The 16,801-nt window shown below is 48.7% G+C and overlaps 1 protein-coding gene across 10 annotated transcripts in view; it reads right to left on the reverse strand.

The window, feature by feature from the left end:
* Positions 1–13,075, reverse strand: part of IMMP2L (inner mitochondrial membrane peptidase subunit 2) — an 832,928-nt gene extending 819,853 nt beyond the window's left edge. For 2 of the 10 annotated variants that reach the window (XM_038370940.2, XM_043494990.1), the window contains exon 1: positions 12,847–13,071. The gene's annotated coding sequence lies outside the window, so the exon portion shown is untranslated. Of the gene's footprint in view, positions 1–12,118; positions 12,265–12,386; positions 12,419–12,846 lie in introns of those variants that run through there. The other 8 variants (XM_043494973.1, XM_038370949.2, XR_006275114.1 and 5 more) reach the window with 8 other exon arrangements.
* Between the last annotated feature and the right edge of the window lie 3,726 nt (positions 13,076–16,801).

Here is a 16,801-nt window from a genome sequence, read left to right on the forward strand (position 1 = left end):
CTTTCGACTCATCGGGATGGTTTGTCCCTGTAACCTCAACAGGGATTCCTTGAAATACAGCCAGCTCTCCTGGACTCCCTTCCCTTTCATGTTAGTCCCCCAGGGGATCCTGGCCATCTGTTCCCTGAGGGAGTCAAAGTCTTCACCTTATCTTATCCCATTGGCCACAGAGTTAGCGCTCGGGGAGGGGGACGGAGGTAGCGTGCCCCCTTCCGCTGTCATTGGAGCCTCACAAGTCACGCCACCTCCCAGCCTGTTTCCCACCCTTTTCCCTCGCTCCCGTGGCCTCATGCCGCAACAGCTGACTCTGCCCGGCAACTAATGATGCTGCCTCCATGGCCGACTCTGCCCAGCAACTAGTGATAGTAACTCTCTGTCCCTCTCCCCCAGCCAATGGTGCCTGCAGCAGACAGAGCCAGCAGCATGGCTACATGGGTCTCTCCTCTACGGCTGCGCCAGCAACAGCAGGGATAGGGAACCGCTTGCAGGGAGCTGAGCTGCCCGAGGTGAATGGCCCCCAGGGCACAGACCTCAAAAGTTTTATGAATGACACATTGCTGAGTGCAACCACTAGGAGAGTCCTAGGAGCAGCAACATTGTGGGGAGGGGCATGTGAATCTCTCTTGCCCACTCCCCTCCCACCTCGGCTGGCAGCCATGAGGGCCGCATGAAAGAACTTTTTTTAAAAGGTTTCTCCACACAGACATTGCTGACAGCTTGTGCCACACACTTTCAAAGAAACTGCGGAACCACCTGATCAACATTCTCTACAGCAAACAGGGAAAGATTAAGAATGAGCTCTCAAAACTGGATACTCTCATTAAAAAGAAAAAAAAAAAAAAAAAAAAAAAACACACCTTCCACACAACCTTCCTCCTGGCTGGACTTTACAAAAACTAGACAACACACACTTTGCTTCTCTACAAAAGAGAAAGGACACTAAACTATCTAAACTACTACATGCCACAAGGGGCCAAAACAGTGGTTCCCTTAACCCACCCAGCAATATTGTTAATCTATCCAGCTATACGCTTAGCCCAGCAGAAGAATCTGTCCTATCTCGGGGCCTCTCCTTCTGCCCCTCCACCCCAACGAACATGACACAGTTCTGGGGTGACCTAGAATCCTATTTTCAACGTCTCCAACTCAAGGAATATTTCCAACACACCTCTGAAAAACATACTACCCACAGACACCTTCCTACCAAGACTACAAAAAGAAGCATTCTGGGTGAACTCCTCCTGAAGGTCGGAACAACAGACTGGACTTCTACATAGAGTGCTTCTGCCGCTATGCACGGGCTGAAATTGTGAAAAAGCAGCATCACTAGCCCCTCAGCCGTGCAAAACACAATGCCATCCACAGCCTCAGAAACAACTTTGACATCGTTTCAGTGTAGCAGCCGTCTTAGTCTGTATTCGCAAAAAGAAAAGGAGTACTTGTGGCACCTTAGAGACTAACAAATTTATTTGAGCATAAGCTTTCGTGAGCTACAGCTCACTTCATCGGATGAATTCAGTGAAAAATACAGTGGGGAGCTTTAAATACATAGAAAACATGAAAAAATAGGTGTTACCATCACACTGTTAGGAGAGTGATCACTTAAGGTGAGCTATTACCAGCAGGACAACAGGGGGGAAAAAAACCTTTTGTAGTGATAATCAAGGTGGGCCATTTCTAGCAGTTGACAAGAATGTCTGAGGAACAATGGGGGCGGGGAACAAACATGGGGAAATAGTTTTACTTTGTGTAATGACCTATCCACTCCCACTCTCTATTCAAGCCTAAGTTAATTGTATCCGGTTTACAAATTAACTCCAATTCAGCAGTCTCTCATTGGAGTCTGTTTTTGAGGGGGTTTTTTTGTTGAAGAATTGCCATTTTTACGTCTGTAATCGAGTGACCAAAGAGACTGACGTATTCTCCAACTGGTTTTTGAACGTTATAATTCTTGACGTCTGATTTGTGTCCATTTATACTTTTATGTAAAGACTGTCCAGTTTGACCAATGTACATGGCTGAGGGGCATTGCTGGCACATGATGGCATATATCACATTGGTAGATGCGCAGGTGAACGAGCCTCTGATAGTGTCACTGATGTGATTAGATCCTATGATGGTGTCCCCTGAATAGATATGTGGACAGAGTTGGTAACAGGCTTTGTTGCAAGGATAGGTTCCTGGGTTAGTGTTTTTGGTGTGTGGTTGCTGGTGAGTATTTGCTTCAGGTTGGGGGGCTTTCTGTAAGCAAGGACTGGCCTGTCTCCCAAGATCTGTGAGAGTGATGGGTGGTCCTTCAGGATAGGTTGTAGATCCTTGATGATGCGTTGGAGAGGTTTTAGTTGGGGGCTGAAGGTGATGGCTAGTAGCATTCTCTTATTTTCTTTGTTGGGCCTGTCTTGTAGTAGGTAACTTCTGGGTACTCTTCTGGCTCTGTCGATCTGTTTCTTCACTTCAGCAGATGGGTATTGTAGTTGTAAGAACGCTTGATAGAAATCTTGTAGGTGTTTGTCTCTGTTTGAGGGGTTAGAGAAAATGCGGTTGTATCGTCGAGCTTGGCTGCAGACAATGGATTGTGTGGTGTGGTCTGGATGAAAGCTGGAGGCATGTAGGTAGGAATAGTGGTCAGTCGGTTTCCGGTATAGGGTGGCGTTTATGTGACCATCGCTTATTAGCACCGTAGTGTCCCGAAGTGGATCTCTTGTGTGGACTGGTCCAGGCTGAGTGTCTGTTGTGGGGACAGTCTGACCGTGTGCTTGATTGGTTGTTTGTGAATTGGGAGTGCTTTGTTCCAGGTGAGCCTTCAATGGGCCTGACTGTTATAAAAAGCCAGTCAGCTGCGAACCAGCTGAGCAGCAAACAGCAGAGAGGCTAACGGAGGGAGTTTGCCTGGGAGTTCGCCTGGGGAAGAGCCCAATGAGGTTTACATCTTGCCAGCTTCTCTGAGTAGTTACAACAACTCCTGAGGAAGTTCACAGAAGGAAGATAATATGGATGGGGAGTGTTCATCTGTTGTGACCTACACTGGATATGCCATGTTTGTCTTTCTTCCACAGGACAGAAGCAACTTTGTCTGTACAAAGTGCAAGCTGGTCTCCATATTGGAAAGAAGGTTCAAGGTCTGGAGCAACAGGTATCGACCCTGCGTTGCATAAGAGAAACTGAAGATTTCCTGGACAGATGTCAGGATATGCTTCTACAGACACAAAGTTCTGAAGATTCAGAGCAGGCTGCACTGCGGGGACAGGAGGATGGTGAAGATATTTGGCAGCATGTGACTTCCAGAAGAAGAAAGGGGAGAGTCCATGTACCAGCAACGCAGATACAAGTAAGTAACCGTTTTAATGTTCTTTCCACAGGTACTAATGCAGAGAGTGGACTAGATGACATATCTGAGGGAAGGGAACAGAAGCAGACTCCGCCGATTAGAAGACATGAGATGCGCTGTCCTAGGGTTGGGGGTTCCATGACCACCGCTCCCAAGAGAAGGAGGCGGGTGGTGGTGGTGGTCAGGGACTCTCTCCTCAGGAGGACTGAGTCATCTATTTGCCGCCCTGACCAAGAAAACCGAGAAGTCTCTTCTTGCCAGGAGCTAGGATTTACGACGTGACGAAGAGACTGTCGAGACTCATCAAGCCCTCGGATCGCTACCCTTTCCTGCTTCTCCACGTAGGCACCAATGATACTGCCAAGAATGACCTTGAGCAGATCACTGCAGACTACGTGGCTCTGGAAAGAAGGATAAAGGAGTTTGAGATGCAAGTGGTCTTCTCATCCATCCTCCCTGTGGAATGAAAAGGTCTGGGGTAGAGACCATCAAATTGTGGAAGTCAACGAATGGCTACGCAGGTGGTGTCGGAGAGAAGGCTTTGGATTCTTTGACCATGGGATGGTGTTCCAAGAAGGAGAAGTGCTAGGCAGAGACGGGCTCCACCTAACAAAGAGCGGGAAGAGCATCTTCGCAAGCAGGCTGGCTAACCTAGTGAGGAGGATTTTAAACTAGGTTCACCGGGGGGAAGGAGACCAAAGCCCTGAAGTAAGTGGGAAAGAGGGATACCGGGAGGAAGCACGAGCGCGCGAGAGGGCAGGGCTCCTGCCCCATACTGAGAAAGAGGGACGATCCGCGAGTGATCTCAAGTGCCTATACACAAATGCAAGGAGCCTGGGAAACAAGCAGGAAGAACTGGAAGTCCTGGCACAGTCAAGGAATTATGATGTAATGGGAAAAACAGAGACTTGGTGGGATAACTCACATGACTGGAGTACTGTCATGGATGGATATAAACTGTTCAGGAAGGACAGGCAGGGCAGAAAAGGTGGGGGAGTTCCATTGTATGTAAGGGAGCAGTATGATGGCTCAGAGATTAAGTATGAAACTGCAGAAAAACCTGAGAGTCTCTGGATTAAGTTTAGAAGTGTGAGCAACAAGGGTGATGTCGTGGTCGGAGTCTGCTATAGACCACCAGATCAGGGGGATGAGGGGGACAAGGCTTTCTTCCGGCAACTCACGGAAGTTACTAGATTGCAGGCCGTGGTTCTCATGGGAGACTTCAATCACCCTGATATCTGCTGGGAGAGCATTACAGAGATGCACAGACAATCCAGGAAGTTTTTGGAAAGTGTAGGGGACAATTTCCCGCTGCAAGTGTTGAAGGAACCAACTAGGGGCAGAGCTCTTCTTGACCTGCTGCTCACAAACCGGGAAGAATTAGTAGGGGAAGCAAAAGTGGATGGGAACCTGGGAGGCAGTGACCATGAAATGGTCAAGTTCAGGATCCTGACACAGGGAAGAACGGAGAGCAGCAGAATACGGACCCTGGACTTCAGAAAAACAGACTGACTCCCTCAAGGAACTGATAGGAGGATCCCCTGGAAGAATAACATGAGGGTGAAAGGAGTCCAGGAGAACTGGCTGTATTTTAAAGAATCCTTATTGAGGTTACAGGGACAAACCATCCCGAATTGTAGAAAGAATAGCAAATATGGCAGGCGACCAGTTTGGCTTAACAGTGAAATCCTTGCTGATCTTAAACACAAAAAAGAAGCTTACAAGAAGTGGAAGATTGGACAAATGACCAGGGAAGAGTATAAAAATATTGCTCGGGCATGCAGGAGTGAAATCAGGAAGGCCAAATCATACCTGGAATTGCAGCTAGCAAGAGATGTTAAGAGTAACAAGAAGGATTTCTTCAGGTATGTTAGCAACAAGAAGAAAGTCAAGGAAAGCGTGGGCCCTTTACTGAATGAGAGAGGCAACCTAGTGACAGAGGATGTGGAAAAAGCTAATGTACTCAATGCTTTTTTTCCCCTCTGTCTTCACGAACAAGGTGAGCTCCCAGACTACCGCACTGGACAGCACAGCATGGGGATGAGGTGACCAGCCCTCTGCGGAGAAAGCAGTGGTTAGGGACTATTTAGAAAAGCTGGACGAGCACAAGTCAAACAGGCTAGACGTGCTGCATCCGAGAATGCTACAGGAGTTGGCGGATGTGATTGCAGAGCCACTGGCCATTATCTTTGAAAACTCACGGCGATCGGGGGAAGTCCCGGACGACTGGATAAAGGCTAATGTAGTGCCCATCTTTAAAAAAGGAAAGAAGGAGGATCCTGGGAACTACAGGCCAGTCAGCCTCACCTCAGTCCCTGGAAAAATCATGGAGCAGGTCCTCAAGGACCTCAAGGAATTCTGAAGCACTTAGAGGAGAGGAAAGTGATCAGGAACAGTCAGCATGGATTCACCAAGGGCAAGTCATGCCTGACTAATCTAATTGCCTTCTACGACGAGATAACTGGCTCTGAGGATGAGGGGAAAACAGTGGACGTGTTGTTCCTTGACTTTAGCAAAGCTTTTGACACCGTCTCCCACAGTATTCTTGCCAGCAAATTAAAGTATGGGCTGGATGAATGGACTATAAGGCGGATAGAAAGTTGGCTAGATTGTCGGGCTCAATGGGTAGCAATCAATGGATACATGTCTAGTTGGCAGCCCGTATCAAGTGGAGTGTCCCAAGGGTCGGTCCTCGGGCAGGTTTTGTTCAATATCTTCATAAATGATCTGGAGGATGGTGTGGATTGCACCCTCAGCAAGTTTGCAGATGACACTAAACTGGGAGGAGAGGTAGATATGCTGGAGGGTAGGGATAGGATATAGAGGGACCTAGACAAATTAGAGAATTGGGCCAAAAGAAATCTGATGAGATTCAACAAGAACAAGTGCAGAGTCCTGCACTTAAGACGGAAGAATCCCATGCACCGCTACATATTCGGGACCGAACGGCTCAGCAGCAGTTCTGCAGAAAAGGACCTAGGGGTTACAGTGGACGAGAAGCTGGATATCAGTCAACAGTGTGCCTTGTTGCCAAGAAGGCCAATGGCATTTTGGGATGTATAAGTAGGGGCATTGCCAGCAGATAGAGGTACGTGATCGTTCCCCTTTATTCGACATTGGTGAGGCCTCATCTGGAGTACTGTGTCAAGTTTTGGGCACCACACAAGAAGGATGTGGAAAAATTTGAAAGAGTCCAGCAGAGGGCAACAAAAATGATTAGGGGACTGGAACACATGACTTATGAGGAGAGGCTGAGGGAACTGGGATTGTTTAGTCTGCGGAAGAGAAGAATGAGAGGGGATTTGATAGCTGCTTTCAACTACCTGAAAGGGGGTTCCAAAGAGGATGGATCTAGACTGTTCTCAGTGGAAGCAGATGACAGAACGAGGAGTAAGGGTCTCAAGTTGCAGAGGGGGAGGTTTAGCTTGGATATTAGGAAAAACTTTTTCACTAGGAGGGTGGTGAAACACTGGAATGCGTTACCTAGGGAGGTGGTGGAATCTCCTTCCTTTGAAGTTTTTAAGGTCAGGCTTGACAAGGCCCTGGCCGGGATGATTTAGTTGGGGATTGGTCCTGTTTTGAGCAGGGGGTTGGACTGATGACCCCCTGAGGTCCCTTCCAACCCTCATATTCTATGATGATTCTATGATGGTGGGATGGAAATTGTTGAAATCATGGTGGAATTCCTCCAGGGCTTTTTTTCCATGGGTCCAGATGATGAAGATGTCATCAATGTAGCGCAAGTAGAGCAGGGGCATTAGGGGACAAGAGCTGAGAAAGCATTGTTCTAAGTCAGCCATAAAAATGTTGGTATACTGCGGGGCCATGCGGGTACCCATAGCAGTGCTGCTGATTTGAAGGTATACATTGTCCCCAAATGTGAAATAGTTATGGGTGAGGACAAAGTCACAAAGGTCAGCCACCAGGTTTGCCATGACATTATCGGGGATACTGTTCCTCATGGCTTGTAGTTCATCTTTGTGTGGAATGTTGGTGTAGAGGGCTTCTACATCCATAGTGGCCAGGATGGCGTTTTCAGGAAGATCACAGATGGATTATAGTTTCCTCAGGAAGTCAGTGGTGTCTCAAAGATAGCTGAGTGCTGGTTGCGTAGGGCCTGAGGAGGGAGTCTACATAGCCACATAATCCTGCTGTCAGGGTGCCAGTACTGAGATGATGGGGCGTCCAGGATTTCCAGGTTTATGGATCTTGGGTAGCAGTAGAATCAAAAAGGCTGACAAAGAAGGTTCTGTCGTCATCATGAATAGGTCGGAATATGAACAAGAGGCTGCTTGGCAGCTCTCCAACACTAAATTCTACAAGCCATTACCCTCTGATCCCACTGAGGGTTACCAAAAGAAACTACACCGTCTGCTCAAGAAACTTCCTGAAAAAGAACAAGAACAAATCCGCACAGACACACACCACTAGAACCCCGACCAGGGGTATTCTATCTGCTACCCAAGATCCATAAACCTGGAAATCCTGGACACCATCATCTCAGACTTTGGCACCCTGACAGCAGGATTGTCTGGCTATGTAGACTCCTTCCTCAAGCCCTACGTTACCAGCACTCCCAACTACCTTTGAGACACCACTGACTTCCTGAGGAAACTACAATCCATCGGTGATCTTCCTGAAAACACCATCCTGGCCACTATGGATGTAGAAGCCCTCTACACCAACATTCCACACAAAGATGGACTACAAGAGTCAGGAACAGTATCCCGGATAATGCCACAGCAAACCTGGTGGCTGAACTTTGTGACTTTGTCCTGACCCATAACTTTTTCACATTTGGGGATAATGTATACCTTCAAATAAGCAGCACTGCTATGGGTACCCGCATGGCCCCACAGCATGCCAACATTTTTATGGCTGACTTAGAACAACGCTTCCTCAGCTCTCGTCCCCTTATGCCCCTACTCTACTTGCACTACACTGATGACATCTTCATCATCTGGACCCATGAAGAAGAAGCCCTTGAGGAATTCCACCATCCTTTCAACCATTTCCATCCCACCATCAACCTCAGCCTGGACCAGTCCACACAAGGGATCCTGGACACTACAGTGCTAATAAACGATGGTCACATAAACACCTCCCCATACCGGAAACCTACTGACCGCTATTCCTACCTACATGCCTCCAGCTTTCATCCAGACCACACCACACGATCCATTGTCTGCAGCCAAGCTCGATGATATAACCGCATTTGCACCAACCCCTCAGACAGAGACAAACACCTACAAGATCTCTATCAAGCGTTCTTACAACTACAATACCCACCTGCTGAAGTGAAGAAACAGATCGACAGAGCCAGAAGAGTACCCAGAAGTTACCTACTACAAGACAGGCCCAACAAAGAAAATAAGAGAATGCTACTAGCCATCACCTTCAGCCCCCAACTAAAACCTCTCCAACGCATCCTAAAGGATCTACAACTTATCCTGAAGGACGACCCATCACTCTCACAGATCTTGGGAGACAGGCCAGTCCTTGCTTACAGACAGCCCCCCAACCTGAGGCAAATACTCACCAGCAACCACACACCAAAAACACTAACCCAGGAACCTATCCTTGCAACAAAGCCTGTTACCAACTCTGTCCACATATCTATTCAGGGGACACCATCATAGGATCTAATCACATCAGTGACACTATCAGAGGCTCGTTCACCTGCACATCTACCTATGTGATATATGCCAGCATCATGTGCCAGCAATGCCATGTATATTGGCCAAACTGGACAGTCTCTACGTAAAAGAATAAATGGACACAAATCAGACGTCAAGAATTATAACATTCAAAAACCAGTCGGAGAACACTTCAGTCTCTTTGGTCACTCGATTATAGACCTCAAAGTGGCAATTCTTCAACAAAAAAACTTCAAAAACAGACTCCAACGAGAGACTGCTGAATTGGAATTAATTTGCAAACTGGACACCATTAACTTAGGCTTGAATAGAGACTGGGAGTGGATGGGTCACAAAGTAAAACTATTTCCCCATATTTATTCCCCACCACCACCCACCTCCCATGTTCTTGTCAACTGCTAGAAATGGCCCACCTTGATTATCACTACAAAATGTTATTTCCCCCCCCACTCTCCTGCTGGTTATAGCTGGTTATAAGTTATCACTCTCGTAACAGTGTGTATGGTAACACCCATTGTTTCATGTTCTGTGTATATAAAATCTCCCCACTGTATTTTCTACTGCATGCATCCAATTAAGTGAGCTGTTAGTCTCTAAGGTGCCACAAGTACTCCTTTTCTTTTTTCCAATACAGACTAACACGGCTGCTACTCTGATTACCGATATATATTAACGATAGGGATATTACCAACCATCCGACCAGGATGGTAAAAGTGACTGTGAAATCCTCAAAAAAAATTAGAGAGACTATTACAATAAAATCAATAATAAGGGGGGATTTCAACTATCCCCATATTGACTGGGTACATGTCCCCTCAGGACAGGACGCAGAGATAAAGTTTCTTGACACCAGCTAGTCCTGGTACCCACAAGAGGAGAGACAATTCATGATTTAGTCCTAAGTGGAGCACAGGATCTGGTCCAAGAGGCGAATATAGCTGGACCGCTTGGTATCAGTGACCATCATATAATTAAATTTAACATCCGTGTGGTGGGGAAAATATCACAGCAGCCCCACTCTGTAGCATTTAATTTCAGAAAGGGGAACTACACAAAAAAAGAGGTTAATTGAACAGAAATTAAAAGGTACAGCACAAAAAGTGAAATCCCTGCAAGCTGCATGAAAACTTTTTAAAGACACCATAATAGAGGCTCAACTTAAATGTATATCCCAAATTAAAAAACATAGTAAGAGAACCAAAAAAGTGCCACCATGGCTAAACAAAGTAAAAGAAGCAGTGAGAGGCAAAAAGGCATCCTTTAAAAAGTGGAAGTTAAATCCTATTGAGGAAAATAGAAAGGGGCATAAACTCTGGCAAATGAAATGTAAAAATATAATTAGCAAGGCCAAAAAAGGATTTGAAGAACAGTTAGTCAAAGACTCAAAAAGTAATAGCAAAAAATTTTTAAGTACATCAGAAGCAGGAAGCCTGCTAAACAACCAGTGGGGCCCCTGTATGATCGAGATGCTAAAGGAGCACTCAAGGATGATAAGGCCATTGCAGAGAAACTAAATGAATTCTTTGTATCCATCTTCACAGCTGAGGATGTGAGAGATTTTCCTCAGATTTGTCACATAAAAAGAATGGCTCTGGTTTGGGAACTGTCCCAGATTGAGGTGTCAGAAGAGGAGATTTTGGAACAACCTGATAAACTAAACAATAATAAATCACCAGGACCAGATGGTATTCACTCAAGTGTTCTGAAGGAACTCAAACGTGAAACTGCATAACTACTAACTGTAGTCTGTAACCTACCATTTAAATCAGCTTCTGTACCAAATGACTGAAGGATAGCTAATTTGACAACAATTTTTAAAAACGGCTCCAAAAGTTATCCCAGCAATTGCAGGCCGGTAAGCCTGACTTTAATACCGGGATAAAACTGATTGTAACTATAGTAAAGAACAAAATTGTCAGACACATAGATGAATGTTATTTGTTGGGGGAAGAGTCACAGGAGCCCTTTGTTAAAACATCCCCACCATGAAGGCCATTTTTCCAATTAAAATAATGCTATATCTGTATTGTTCCTCCAATACTGGGTATTGTTACTGGTGCCTCCTCTACCAGTAGCAACTCTTTTGTCAGACGCTTCTGCTCTAATCAATGTGTCTCACTGAACCATAGCCAACAGGGAACAGAAGGATACCTCAGCATGACAACATCTGGTCTCTTGCTCACTCTTTCTTCCTTTCCCCTCCAACTCTGGCTTTAAACACTTTCTTTCTCTCTCTCAAAAAAAAAAATAGAGAGAGAGAGAAGTCAAATACCAAGAAGGAAACTTAACAAGGTAAGTGGCAGAGAACCTCAAAGAATGGGAGGGGTCCTGCCGTGACATAACAGCTACTAGAGACTTGTTCCTGTCAGCAAGGATGGGGAGTCAGATTAGTGGCAGGGTTGTTTTTAAGTATATAGAACAATTCTAAAGTTCTTCCAGTGTTTTGTACCCTTTAGGATGTATTCTTAAAAAGCCCACTGACAGGACTTCCTATGAATTGGCTGAAGACTCCAGCAGGCTGAAGCAACAACACAACATGCTAGCAAGCAGCAAAGCAGGAGTGGACCAGCACAAAAACAACCTCTCAAACAAGAGCAGTGTATCTAAGATCACAGGCAGCATCCCACATGCCACTCTGACCCCTACCGTTTGATATACTGTAGCACCTGTTTCAGAGTAGCAGCCCTGTTAGTCTGTATTCGCAAAAAGAAGAGGAGTACTTGTGGCACCTTAGAGACTAACAAATTTATTTGAGCATAAGCTTTTGTGAGCTACAGCTCACTTCATCAGATGCATTTGGTGGAAAAACCAGAGGGGAGATTGATATACACACACAGAGAACATGAAACAATGGGTTTATCATACACACTGTAAGGAGAGTGATCACTTAAGATAAGCCATCACCAGCAGCAGGGGGGGAAGGAGGAAAACCTTTCATGGTGACAAGCAAGGTAGGCTAATTCCAGCAGTTAACAAGAATATCTGGTTTCAGAGTAGCAGCCGTGTTAGTCTGTATTCGCAAAAAGAAAAGGAGTACTTGTGGCACCTTAGAGACTAACAAATTTATTAGAGCATAAGCTTTATCTGAGGAACAGTGGGAGGTGGGGTAGAAATAACATGGGGAAATAAGCACCTGTGTTTCTGCCAGCGATTAGGATGAGCTGAGTCTCACCACCTGCAGTCTTATACTTTGCAAGACTCGACTCTTCCTGAAGGTGTCTCCAGACCAGACAGGCCGCGCTCTCCAAATGTTCGCGGCAGACTAAACTTTCTAATACGCTGTAGAGAAGAAAGGGACAGTTTTGCTCTGGTTGGGCTCGGTCCTTAAGAAAATGTTCCCGTGGCGTGTACGTGGAAAATCCCATAAAACCATTCGTCAAGACGATTTATTTTCGGGTCACCGTCTAAGCAGCGTTCTCGGGTCGTTACCCTTCCCCGCTGCCCGTGACGAAATAACCACTCCAGCGTCACGCTAACACAAGGCGCTTGCTAGGGGGTCGGTGGGGGCCGCTCCCAGGTTTCCGCTGGGGGACAACGGCGACCCCCGCGGCGGCGAGCGCTGGAACGGAGCGAGCACCGCGCTTGGCCAGGGAGCAGCTTTCCCCGGGTTATTACTACAGCCGCAGCGCCACCCACCCCTCCCCCGGCGTCCTCCTCTCTTGGGTCCCCCGAAAGCGCCCCTCCCCCCGGGCACTCCGCTCCCTCCCCGCCTATGTAAAGGAACAAACAGCCCCCTCCCCGGCCGGCTTCCTGACTCCATCCCCCACACACAGCCTGCGCGCCGCTAACGGCCCGGACTGTTCTGATCCCTCCCGGCTGCCGTCGCTTTCCTCCCCCTCATCGCCGCGCGGCGGCGCTTACCGCAAGTTTTCAGCGCTCCCAGTTTGAACGAGCTATTGCCGCGAGCTGCGGGAACGCGCTCGTTGCGTGCGCGTAACACGTGTCCTCCAGAGGGGGCTGGGGCCGCGGGGCTGGTGAACCGCCTCGCCTCGGTCACGTGACCAGCAGTGCGGCGCAGGCTCAGCCCCGCGGGTCTGTGGGGCAGGTAGTCGTGTCGCGCGGTAGCTGGAGGTGAGCGAGCACGGGGCGAGGTGGAGCCGCCCCTCAGCACAGGGTGGCGCTAGAGGGCAGCTTCCGCCTGGACAACGGGCCCCAGCTAACTCTGCATCCTGGGGCCTGCCAGCCCCGCAGCTCCCCGCAACGGGAAACCTGCTGCCGCCAGCTGGCTCCTGGCCAGGGCAGCCAGCCAAATCATGACAGGGTAAAGAGAGGCTTGTTGATCCTGGTGTCAGAGTAGCAGCCGTGTTAGTCTGTATTCGCAAAAAGAAAAGGAGGACTTGTGGCACCTTAGAGACTAACAAATTTATCTGAGCATAAGCTTCCGTGAGCTACAGCTCACTTCATCGGATGCTTCAATGCAACCTCTTATTATGCAAGGCACTGAATTTAGCCCTATGGAGTGGAGGAATGCATCTGCTGAAGTGAGCTGTAGCTCACGAAAGCTTATGCTCAAATAAATTTGTTAGTCTCTAAGGTGCCACAAGTCCTCCTTTTCTTTTTTGTTGATCCTGCCACACGCTTTGGCTCATGCTGCAGCAAACAGGACAGGCCCTAGCACTGCAGCATGCACCTGTGGGGAAAATATTTGGCTACAGTGGCTTTCTCTGACCTTGTCAGTCAATTCCCATAATAGAGTGTTCACATGCAATGCTGTCCGCCCGTGCCTGTTCCCACCCCTGACCGTGCCCTAGCGTGGCCAGCTCGTCAAACAGTTCAGGCTTACTATGAAGCAGAATTCAGGGTGGGCGTCTGTGGCAGGGGACACAGCACACACAGCCAGAGCTCTCTCTGTTTGCATGTTACTGAGCTGTTAGTGGTGGAGCGAATCACCACTGGCACTGCTCCTTTCCACATTTCAAAAGTATTAATCTTTTTGCAGGTGGCTCACACCAAGCTAGAAGTCTTGGCCTCTTACCAGTAGTAGTGAAGGACACCTTTGTTACAAGTTGTTACCAATTTTTTAAATATAATAAATAGTGCTTTTCTTCAGTAAATCTCCAAGCGCTTGGCAAAGGAATTAAGTATCATCCACATTTTACCCTTGTGGAAAGGAAGGCACAGATAAGGGAAGTGGGTTGCTGGGAATAAAACCCGGGCAGCAGGGCCGTGTGCAAAGGGGTACAAGCAGGGGCATAGCCCCCCCCCCCCATCAGTGAGGGCACAGAACTCTGCTGGAATGGGAGATGACAGCTCCTCCAGCCCTGGGGACATGGGGGGGCGGGAGGAGAGCTGGCTTCTCTGACCGTGAGGGGGATGGGAACAGAAATTTTCCCTCCAAAAGCAGCCAGATTTTTATTCCTGTGCACACCCCTGCCAGATAGTGGCAGTACTTGGAATAAAACCCAGGTCTCCAGAGTCCTCATCTAGGGTTCCAAGGGCAGGGATGGGCAAACTATGGCCAGGGGCCGCATCCGTCCCTCCAGATGTTTTAATCCAGCCCTGAAGCACCCGCTGGGGAGTCGGGTCCAGGACTTGCCCCACTCTGGCACTCCAGCCAGGGAGCAGAGTCAGGGGCTTGCCCCACTCCACCTGGCTCCCAGAAGCCGTAGCATGTCTCCCTTCCGGCTCCTACGTGCAGGGCTGTCCCTAGCTATTCTGGGACCCTACACAGCTACACACACACACCTCGCGGGGGAGAGGGGGGGCTGGTCCCAGGCCTCCAAGAGGGGAGGGCAGGCTTGGAGGGCAAGGCGGAACTGCCCCCCAGCAGTCACCGGCAGCGCTGCACTTCCTGCTGCCATTGCGTGCAGGCCCTGCTCAGGGGGGTGGGGCTGGGGCAGATTAGGTGTGGGAAGGAGTGGAGTGGGGCAGGGGCTTTGGGGAAGGGCAGAGTGGGGGTGGAGAAGGGGTGGGGACATTGGGGAAGGGCAGAGTGGGGGCAAAGCAGGGGCAGGAAGAGGCGGGGCAGGGGCTGGAACAGCCTGCAGCTGCGCAGGGCACCAGGAAATTTGGTGCCCTCAATTTCCTGGTGCCCTACGCAGCTGCGTAATTTGTGTATGGGTAGGGACGGCCCTGCCTACATGTAGGGGCAGCAAGGGGGCTTTGCATGCTACCCCCGCCCCAGCGCCTGCGGATGGGGCAGCGTGCAGAGCTGTCTGTCTGCGCCTCCACGTAGGAGCGGGAGCGGGGACATGCCGCTGCTTCTGGGAGCTGTTTGAGGTAAGCGCTGCCCAGAGCCTGCACCCCTGACAACCCCGACCCCCCGTGCCCCAGCCCTGATCCCCTCACACCTTCTGAATCCCTTGGTCCTAGTCCAGAGCACCCTCCTGCACCCCCAACCCCTCATCCCCAGCTCCACCCCAGGGCCCACACCCCCACTGGAGCCCTCACCCTCCCTGCACTCCAATCCTGGAGCCCCCTCCTGCCTGGAGCCCCCTCCCGCACCCTGAACTCCTCATTTCTGGCCCCACCCCAGAGCCTGCACCCCCAGCCAGAGCCCACACCCCATCCCCCAATTTCGTGAGCATTCATGGCCCACCATACAATTTCCATACCCATGTGTGGCCCTCGGGCCAAAAAGTTTGCCCACCCCTGTCCTAGGGTTACCACCTGGCTAATATTTGACAGGCCTATCTGTTTTTTTTACTGATTTGCCAGTTGCCTAAGTAATAATCTGCCAGGGTATTTTTATGTGGATCTAAAGATTTGCATTACTATCACAATACACTGGGATATCTAATATTAAAAAAGTTTCTGTGTCCAGCTAAAGGTGCTGCAGTGTTCCCACTGCTGCAGTTTAAGCGATAACAGATCAAAACTATTGAAAATACAGCAGCTGTTTGCCCACCACACGCAAGCGTACCACATGTGTGTGTGCGAGAGGATTCTGAGTCAGGGAGTCACCGATTTTATAGGTACAGTCCCAATTTTGGGGTCTTTTTCTTATATAGGTGCCTTTTATCCTCCACCCCATCCCAATATTTCACACTTGCTGTCTGGTCACCCTACAAGAGAGTGAGGAGACTTGTTATAATCACAGGTTTCAGAGTAGCAGCCGTGTTAGTCTGTATTCGCAAAAAGAAAAGGAGTACTTGTGGAACCTTAGAGACTAACAAATTTATTAGAGCATAAGCTTTCGTGAGCTACAGCTCACTTCTGAGCTGTAGCTCACGAAAGCTTATGCTCTAATAAATTTGTTAGTCTCTAAGGTGCCACAAGTACTCCTTTTCTTTTTGAGACTTGTTATGTTAATGATAGCAATCTTATCTACATGTGTTCTCTCTCTAGATACTATAAGTGGCTGTTAAAGCTGGGGGAGGGGAGTCCAGAGTTGCCTTGTGGTTGGGGTTGCAGCAGGCTTGCCTTGTGGGGGGAGGGGATTTTTTTTTTTTTCATTTCAAAGGTGGTAACCCTAAATGTTACATCCAGTAGGTCAGCAGCTCTCAACTAGGGGTCATCATCCCTCTGGGGTGCCATGAGTAGGTTTCAGGCAATCCGCCAAAATAAACCAGAGAGCAGTGCTGGTGTTAGACACACTAGGGCCCAAGGCAGAAAACCAAAGCCTGACCCCACCGCCTGGATCTGGAACTGAAGCCAAAGGCTGAGCCCTACCACGCAGGGCTGAAGCTAAAACCCGAGTAACTCAGCTTTGCAGGGTCCCTTGTGGCATAGGGCCCCAGGCAATTGCCCTACTTGCTACCCCCTAATGCCCTCCCTGGATTTTAATCTACTGGATATGCAGAAAAAGTTGTTGGGGCACAGGTGGGCCATGAAGTTTTTATTGCATGTTGGCTGGGGAGGGGAGCTCAGAACAAAA

The sequence above is a fragment of the Dermochelys coriacea genome, chromosome 1 (genome assembly GCF_009764565.3).
Source record: "Dermochelys coriacea isolate rDerCor1 chromosome 1, rDerCor1.pri.v4, whole genome shotgun sequence".
Taxonomy (NCBI): Eukaryota; Metazoa; Chordata; order Testudines; family Dermochelyidae; genus Dermochelys; species Dermochelys coriacea.